Source organism: Camelus ferus, chromosome 6 (genome assembly GCF_009834535.1).
Source record: "Camelus ferus isolate YT-003-E chromosome 6, BCGSAC_Cfer_1.0, whole genome shotgun sequence".
NCBI classification, from domain to species: Eukaryota; Metazoa; Chordata; class Mammalia; order Artiodactyla; family Camelidae; genus Camelus; species Camelus ferus.
The window spans coordinates 66,811,393-66,819,319 of NC_045701.1; positions in this window are offsets into that span (position 1 = coordinate 66,811,393).

Consider the following 7,927-nt stretch of genomic DNA (forward strand, 5'->3'; position numbering starts at 1 on the left):
GGACACACTGTACGGGGCAGGATGGATGCCTATTCAAAATCTGGTTTGGATGTACACACATACACACACCAAAAACGTGTGCTTTAGCACCACCTACTGGAAAATAAAAGAAAGCCTTTAATTTCTAAACTGATGAATCCTTAGAATCAAGTAGAAGGGTATTTGTTACTTCAGATGCACTAGCAGTAGAACGACTCATCAAGCACCATGAATACCCACAGTAACACTGTACCCCAGAAAGAAAATGACAATTCTCCAGAAACCAAACTTAAAGTTATGGAATATTGATTGCAATCTAACTGATAGAAAATTCAAAATAGCTGCCATGAAGAAACTCAATGATTTATAAGAAAAGGCAGAAAGGTAGTTCAAAGAGCTTAGGAATAAAATTAATGAACAGAATACTTGATTAAAAATATTGAAACTCTAAAAGAGAACTAAACAGAAATTTGGGAACTGAAGAACTCAATATATGAGATGAAAAATGCAGTAGAAATCACCAGAAACAGCAGATCATATGACAGAGAGAATTAGCCAGCTCAAAGATACAAATCTAGAAGTGATACAAGTAGAAGAAAGAGAAGTAGATACTTTTTAAAGGAGGAAATTCTATGAGATCTATCCAACTCTTTTAGGAAGGGTAACAGAGTAATGGCTATCCCACATGGAGGAAAGAGGGAGAAGGGATGGATCAGAGAGTTTATTTAAAGAAATAATAGCTGAGAGTTTCCCAAACCTGTGCAGAGAACTGGATGTATAAGTCCATGAAGCTAAAAGGACACTTAATTACCCCAATGCAAAAAGATCTTCTCTAAGACACACTGTATCAAAACTATCAAAAGTCAATGACAAAGAAAAAATTTTAATGGCGGACAGGGAAAAAGGATGGTAACCTACAAAGAAGCCCCCATTAGGCTAACAGCAGATCTCTTAACAGAAACTCTAAGGCCAGGAGTGGGTGGAATGACATTCTCAAAATACTGAGATATAAAACCTATCACCCAAGAATACTCTATCCAGCAGAATTACCATTCAGATATAAGGAGAAATACTTTCCCGGACAAACAGAAGTCAAGGGAGCTCATTAACACTAGGCCCGCCTGACAAGAAATGCTGAAAGGAGTTCTTCTGCCAGAAACAAAAAGGCAAAAGCACACAAAACTTTGAGTAAAGTAATAAACAAATATACAACAGAATCAGAAAATCTCAATTCTTTATCAGAATAGGTTTTCAAACACATTATTATAGCATAAAGTTTAAAGGGGAGAAAAAAGGGGAAAAATAACTTTAGCTACTTCAGTTGGGTAATAAACTCACAACATAAAAAGGGATAATTTGAGACCATACATATGTGGAATCTAAAACAAGAAAAGAAAAAAAGGACACTAATGAACTCATCTACAAAACAGAAACAGACTTGCAGACACAGTAAACAATCTTATGGTTACCAGGGGAAAGGAGGTGGGAAGGGATAAATTTGGGAGTTTGAGATTTGCAAAGGTTAATCACTATATATAAAAATAGATGAAAACCAAATTTCTTCTGTATAGTACAGGGAAGTATATTCAATATCTTGTAATGACCTTTAATGAAAAAGAATACGAAAATGAATATATATGTTTGTGTGTATATATATAGAGAGAGACACACATATATACACACACACACACATACATGACTGGGACATTATGCTGTACACCAGAAACTGATACATTATAACTGACTATACGTCAATAAAAAGTTTTTTTTAATTTTGAAAAAATTTTAAAGGGATAACTTGAGACAAAAATACAAAAGGGGAAGGAGAAAAGGGTGGAACTCATAAAGGTAAGTAAAGATAAGATACTATCAGTAGAAAAAGGGTTATTTTATCTATCAGAAATTTTATACAAACCTCATGGTAACTGCAAACCATCAATCTAGAGAAGAGAAATGAAACAAAATTTTTAAAAAGAAGAAACTGAGAAAAACATTGTAGAAAACCACCAAACCAAAATGACAGACAAACACACAAAGAAAGAGGAACAATAGAGGTATACAGCAACTAGGGGGGAAAAAAAAAGATAAAATGGCAGTACCAAGTCCTCATCCATGATCTGCCTGCGTGGTGACTTCCTAACATTTCACTCAGTCCAGGATCTCTAAGGATTTTGCTGCCGATAAAGCACTTAGTGCCTTTCGTTACACTCATAAGGTGATATGAACAAAACTGATCAGAAAGTGCTTTGCAAAATTCCTACAGTTGGGGACCATATTTGAGTCATCCTCATCCTGACCAGCCTCACACTAAATGTTTTCATTCCTAGCATTTTTTTTTCTTCATAGAACTTATTTTCACACTGTAACCATTATGCCTATCAGGAACCTAATCCCTAGAACCCAGGTGTATTTTTGTGCATTGCAATGTACCATAGAACTGATTGGAGCAAAGAGGCTGGAAACTGGATTTAAATCTGATATCCATTAGCTGATGAGATCAAAGTGAACTTAGATGAGCCCATTCCCTGCAAAAAATTCAGTGAGAATCATGGTGAGTCAGGGTGTCTGATTTTTATTTTACCCAGATAGGAATTAAACTTGGGCTAATTCTCATCTCTAGAGAAACAAACTGTAATTTGGCTCAGCACCGAGGATGCCCTCCCGTCATGGCATTGTAAGTCCTCGTGCTAGAGAGCACAGACCCAGCGGAAGCAGCTAAGCCTGCTCCCAGATATTAGAGGAAGGAGGCAGAGTTTGCCCAACAAACCTTCAGGACTCACGGTCCTTTAACTGAGTTGTCAAGTACCAGGAACGAGTCTCCAAAAGAGAAGAACTGTTCTATGCCGGTACTCTTCTTCCAGTTCCCTCCCCTGTGCCTCATTACCCACCCGTTACAGCAACACTACATACAGATTTGGGGCAGATACGGTCATAAGTGGTGGCAGGCAGTCTGGGAACGGCAGTATGAAATGTAGTTTAAGAAACCAGCTCCACTTTGTGGTGGTGGGGGTGAGGGGGACATTTTCCACCCCAGGCAAGGGAAGAATAAATGGTCACAGGACTTTGATTTCACAGGATATGGACTGGGATATGAAATGAAATAAATGGCCATCCAGGTGCTAAAAAATTTAATAGCTCACAGGTTATTTCAAGATTGTTTCATCAGCTACAAGCAGTTCAGTTCAAAATTGAACCCTCTATCTCTTTTCCAAGTTCTCATTCCTCATGAACAGAGGAGAGGGAGAAATGCGGCTTGGGATCTGGGAGTGGAGCCAGATATGTTGGAGGTTACAAGGTAGCAATGCTCATTTTCTGCCCATTACAAGTTCCAGCAAGACACACACACACACACACACACACACACACACACACACACACACACAAGAACACAGTGTCACAAGGCCACAAGACATGTCGGTGAAATGAAATCCATACCCTCCTTGAGGCCTATGATTTGACATAGGTCTGGGACAATCCCTAGAGAGCTAATCTGGTCACTTAATGTTAAGGAAGATAAAGAAATAGAGCCCAAAGAAGTTAAGTCTAATCCTGAGGTCACAGACTGGACTCTCAGCACACCTAGTGCCTACAGACATCACTTAGACCCAGATATGCTCTCTCACCCAGGCCTCATGCCCAGGGGACAAACACACTCCCTAACATTTATGTGTCCCTGACTTGTCTGTTTTTGTTGAGTCATAGATACTGTTGTGCAGATGGCCACTCCCCTTCTCCTTGTACACACACATCCATCCATTCATTCAATAAACACTCTCAGCATGTATTCACCTAGCATTGTTACAAATGCCAAGAACATTGTACCTGCTCTCAGAGGCTTGTATCTTCACCTATATTCACAAATAGAGACATGCAGACTTTATCACCTTTGGGAAGAAAATAATGGTTCCCATAAGGGTCATACTCCAATAGAATTAATCTGCTCGCTCAGGTCCCCTACCATAAAAAAAAAATCACCAAATAAGCCTAAAGGAACCTCTACTGGGCCTTTGCTGAAAAAGTCTGGAATTTCTGCAAGTCAAGCGCCTTCTCCCATACAGTGTCCAGTGTAGGGTTTGGAGTTTCTTATTTTGTTCTCCCAATGCCTGAGGAAAACTCTGACTTGCCCAAAAGAGATCCCCCAGGTCAAGGGAAATGTGATCTGCAAGAGTATCATTCCTTCAGTACACAGGCGTGAACACACCACTGGGGATACTATACACACTAGTAACTTATGCTGAGGGCAGGCCTCAGAGCTACCTCCCAGGGCTGCTGCCCCAGGTGGCCTCTTCCCACTCAGGCACACACCACGGGAGATTGGCTGGTGTGCGCGAGTGTGTGCATGTGTGTGTCTATAGGTGGGTCACTATGTTTGTGGAACAGCATTTTCAAGGACCAGCAGGAAGATTTGATTACGACTTCCTAGAGGCACCTGATACACAGGAGCCCTGGTTTCTTGTGGTTAACATACCTTGGCAAGGAAAGGGGAGCTGAGGAGGAATAGGAGCGAGGTGAGCATGAAGCACGAAGGTAGGACATAGCTGAAGACAGAGTGTAGAGCCCAGCTCAGACGTCGGTGGTTGGCAGCTCCTCAAAGCACAAGATGTTCTCATCTCTACTGTCTTCTATCTCCTCTTTGTGGAATCCAGGGTTCCATGTGGCTGTTGGGCGTCAGGCATTAGCCACTCTTTGGGGAGGCTGCTCTGCACAAGAAGGATGAGTAGCTGAGGTAGCTGAGGTGATTCACCCAGTCTGGAATCTTCTGGTCTCACAGCAGGCAAAGGGAGAATGCAGAGAGGGGACTGGTCAGAATTCATGACTATGGGACCCTGTGGAGAGAACACCTTGCACCAGAGCTGGACTTTACCCAAGAGGTGGAGCCCCAAAATTCAGTGTTGTGTAGTCTTACCACGCCCTCCAGTGGTTAATAGGCAGTGACTCCAAGCTTCTTCCACACCAGGATGACTTCTGGTTGTTGGGAACACCACAGACCAGTTATGGCTCTCAACCCTTCTGTCATCAAAGTCTAGCCTCCCTCTCACAATCTAGAGGAAATTGAAAAATGTTTCAGAAACCTTTTTCCACTTTCCTTCTATCATTTGGTGATACTTCTAGCAGGTTAGACATTATTTAAGGGTCAAAAGGCAGAAAAAAAAGAGAAAAAAATTTTAGTGGCATTATTGGAAGCAGTGATTTTGGACAGAATACCTATCATCTGTAAAGACTTATTTTTTCATCTACTAGTCAATAATAACAGCCACCCTTGGATCACCTATGTTTCCTCTGCCTGTTTCTTTGCTGAGTGCCTTACATACCTCACCTAGGTTAACTGACACAAACGACTACAGAACTCCAATTCACAGACAAGGTAACTGAGACGCAAGTGGGTTGTAATTTGTGTTAAGATTACACAGTTTTTATCTGACCAACTGTCAGAGCCAAGACTCCAATTCAGGTCTATCAGTTTGCATGTTTTCTCACTGAACTTTGCTGTTTGCAGAAGAGACAAGATTATTTAGACAGATATTTCACACAAGGTTAATTGCTATTAATTTAATAGACTGCTGAGCAATGCTATTAAAATACTATTTTTGATGTGACATCCTGATAAGAATTTTTGTTACTAGTAATTCTTTCCTAGTTAATAATAGTAATTAACTTTGTAGAGTGCTTGCTCTTTGCCAGTTATTGGCATAACTAGCTTTACATCAGTTAGCTCACATCAACTCTACGATGTCTCTGTGATTATTATTCCCATTTTCCACATGAGGAAACGGAGGTACCAAGTAGATAATCTTCCCAAGATAATATACATATATTTAATATATAGAATGTAACATTCCTCACTATGATCCCTCACGAGTTCCCTATGACAGAAATAAGCTTCTGGGGATGGGTGTGCTGGTTTGTAGGAGCTAGGGAAAAGCTAATTTGCTGTGCATGTGAAAGTAATGAGTTTGAGGTGGTGTGGGGAGAAGGGAATGAGTTGAGAGCATTATTACTTAAGAGCAAGAGAAGATCCAGAAAGAGAAAAGACAGGATCCATCAAGGCTGGGCCCTACATGGGGAAATGGCCAAGTGAGAAGAGAATGAGATACCCATGACAGACTTTGTGGGAAAGAGAAATGTAGTAAGGGTATTTTTTGAGTTACTTGTTGTTTGGTGTACAGTGTAAACATTGCCCTCTTTATGAAATCTTCACTGATTACTAACACTTTGTGTGAGAAAGCTGAGTTTTCCTTAGGGTGGGGAACTCAAAGACAATGATAGAACATAACCAATCCACTCTAAGCTGAAATGCTCCCATGGATTCTCAAAGGCTCAATGTCTTAAATTAGTATATTTGTTCCTTACCAGGAGCTTGTGAAGAACTCCCAAAGAAAAAGACTTTCCACATTAGGTCAGTTCAGAAAGCAGCTGTCTTTGGTGTTGTAGAGAGAGGAGAGAGGACAAGAGATCAGGCAGGATACTTAAAATACTCTCTGCCCTTGAAGTTTATAGTTTTAACAAATCCAAATGCCACCCCTTTGTCTAACACCCATATGAGTACTGAACTCATCTACTAGTTATAATTTTTAGTCAATGCCTTAAAATGCTCTACATATAAGATCATGTCATCTGCAAAAAGAGATAGTTTTACTTCTTCCTTTCCAATTTGGATGCTTCCTATTTTATTTTTCCCCCTCCTAACTGTCCTGGCTAAAACCTCCAGTTCAATGTTGAATAGCAGTGGTGAGAGCATACAGCCTGCATTATTGAACTGTGTTGTTAGTTGTATATTACGTTGTATAATTGTTATATTTTATTATCTAGATTATCTTTTTTCTTTCTCTGTTTCAGATTTCATAATCTATTCATCTTCCATGTTACTCAATTCTTTCTTCTGTACTCAAAACTACTGTTGTGCCTCTTTAGTGAATTTTTCATTTTGGTCATTGTGCTTTTCAACTCCATAATTTCCACTGGTTTCTGTTTTGTAATTTCTACTTTATTGATGTTTTCTATTTGATCCATCATTGTCATCACATTTGATTTTTTCCATAAGACTTAAGAATGTTTGTTGATATTCACAAAATAACTTGCCAGAACTTTGATTGGGATTACATTGACTCTATATATCAAATCGAGAACTGTCCTCTTAATATTGAGTCCTCCTATCCATGAACATGGCATATCATTCCATTTATTAAGATCTTCCTTGATCTCTTTCATCAAAAGGTTTGAAGTTTTCCTCATTTAGATTTTATACATATTTCATTAGCTTGATACCAAAGGTATTTTATGCTAATAAATGAAATTGTGCTTTTAATTTCAAATTACAGTTGTTCATTGCTGGCATACAGGAAAGTGACTGACTTCTGTATATTAACCTTGGATTGCGCAACTTTGCTGTATTTATTTGTTCCATAAGGTTTGTGTGTTGTTGTTGATTCGCCAAGATTTTCTCCATGTCACCTGTTAACAGTCATTTATTTCTTCCTTTTCAATCTGTAAACCTTTTATTTCATTTTTTTGTCTTATTGCATTAACCAGGACTTTCCATATGAAGTTAAATAGGAGTTGTGAGAGGGGACATGTATTGATCCTGATCTTACTGAAAAAGTATCCAGTTTCTCACCATTAAGTACAATGTCAGCTGTAGATTTTTTGTAGATGTCCTTTATCAGGTTGAGGAAGTTCCCCTCCATTCTTAGTTTGCTGAGAGTTTTTATCATGAATGTGTTTTGGATTTTGTCAAATGCTTTCTCTGCATCTATTCATATGATCATATGATTTTTCTTCTTTAACCTATTGATGTGATGGAGTACATTAACCGATTTTTGAATGCTGAACCAGCCTTGTATACCTGGGATAAATACTACTACACGATTTTTGCTTTAACTAGGAACAATTTTCTTAATACATTTTAATGGTATCAATACGATTATCAGGTGATGCTTTGAAGACTGCT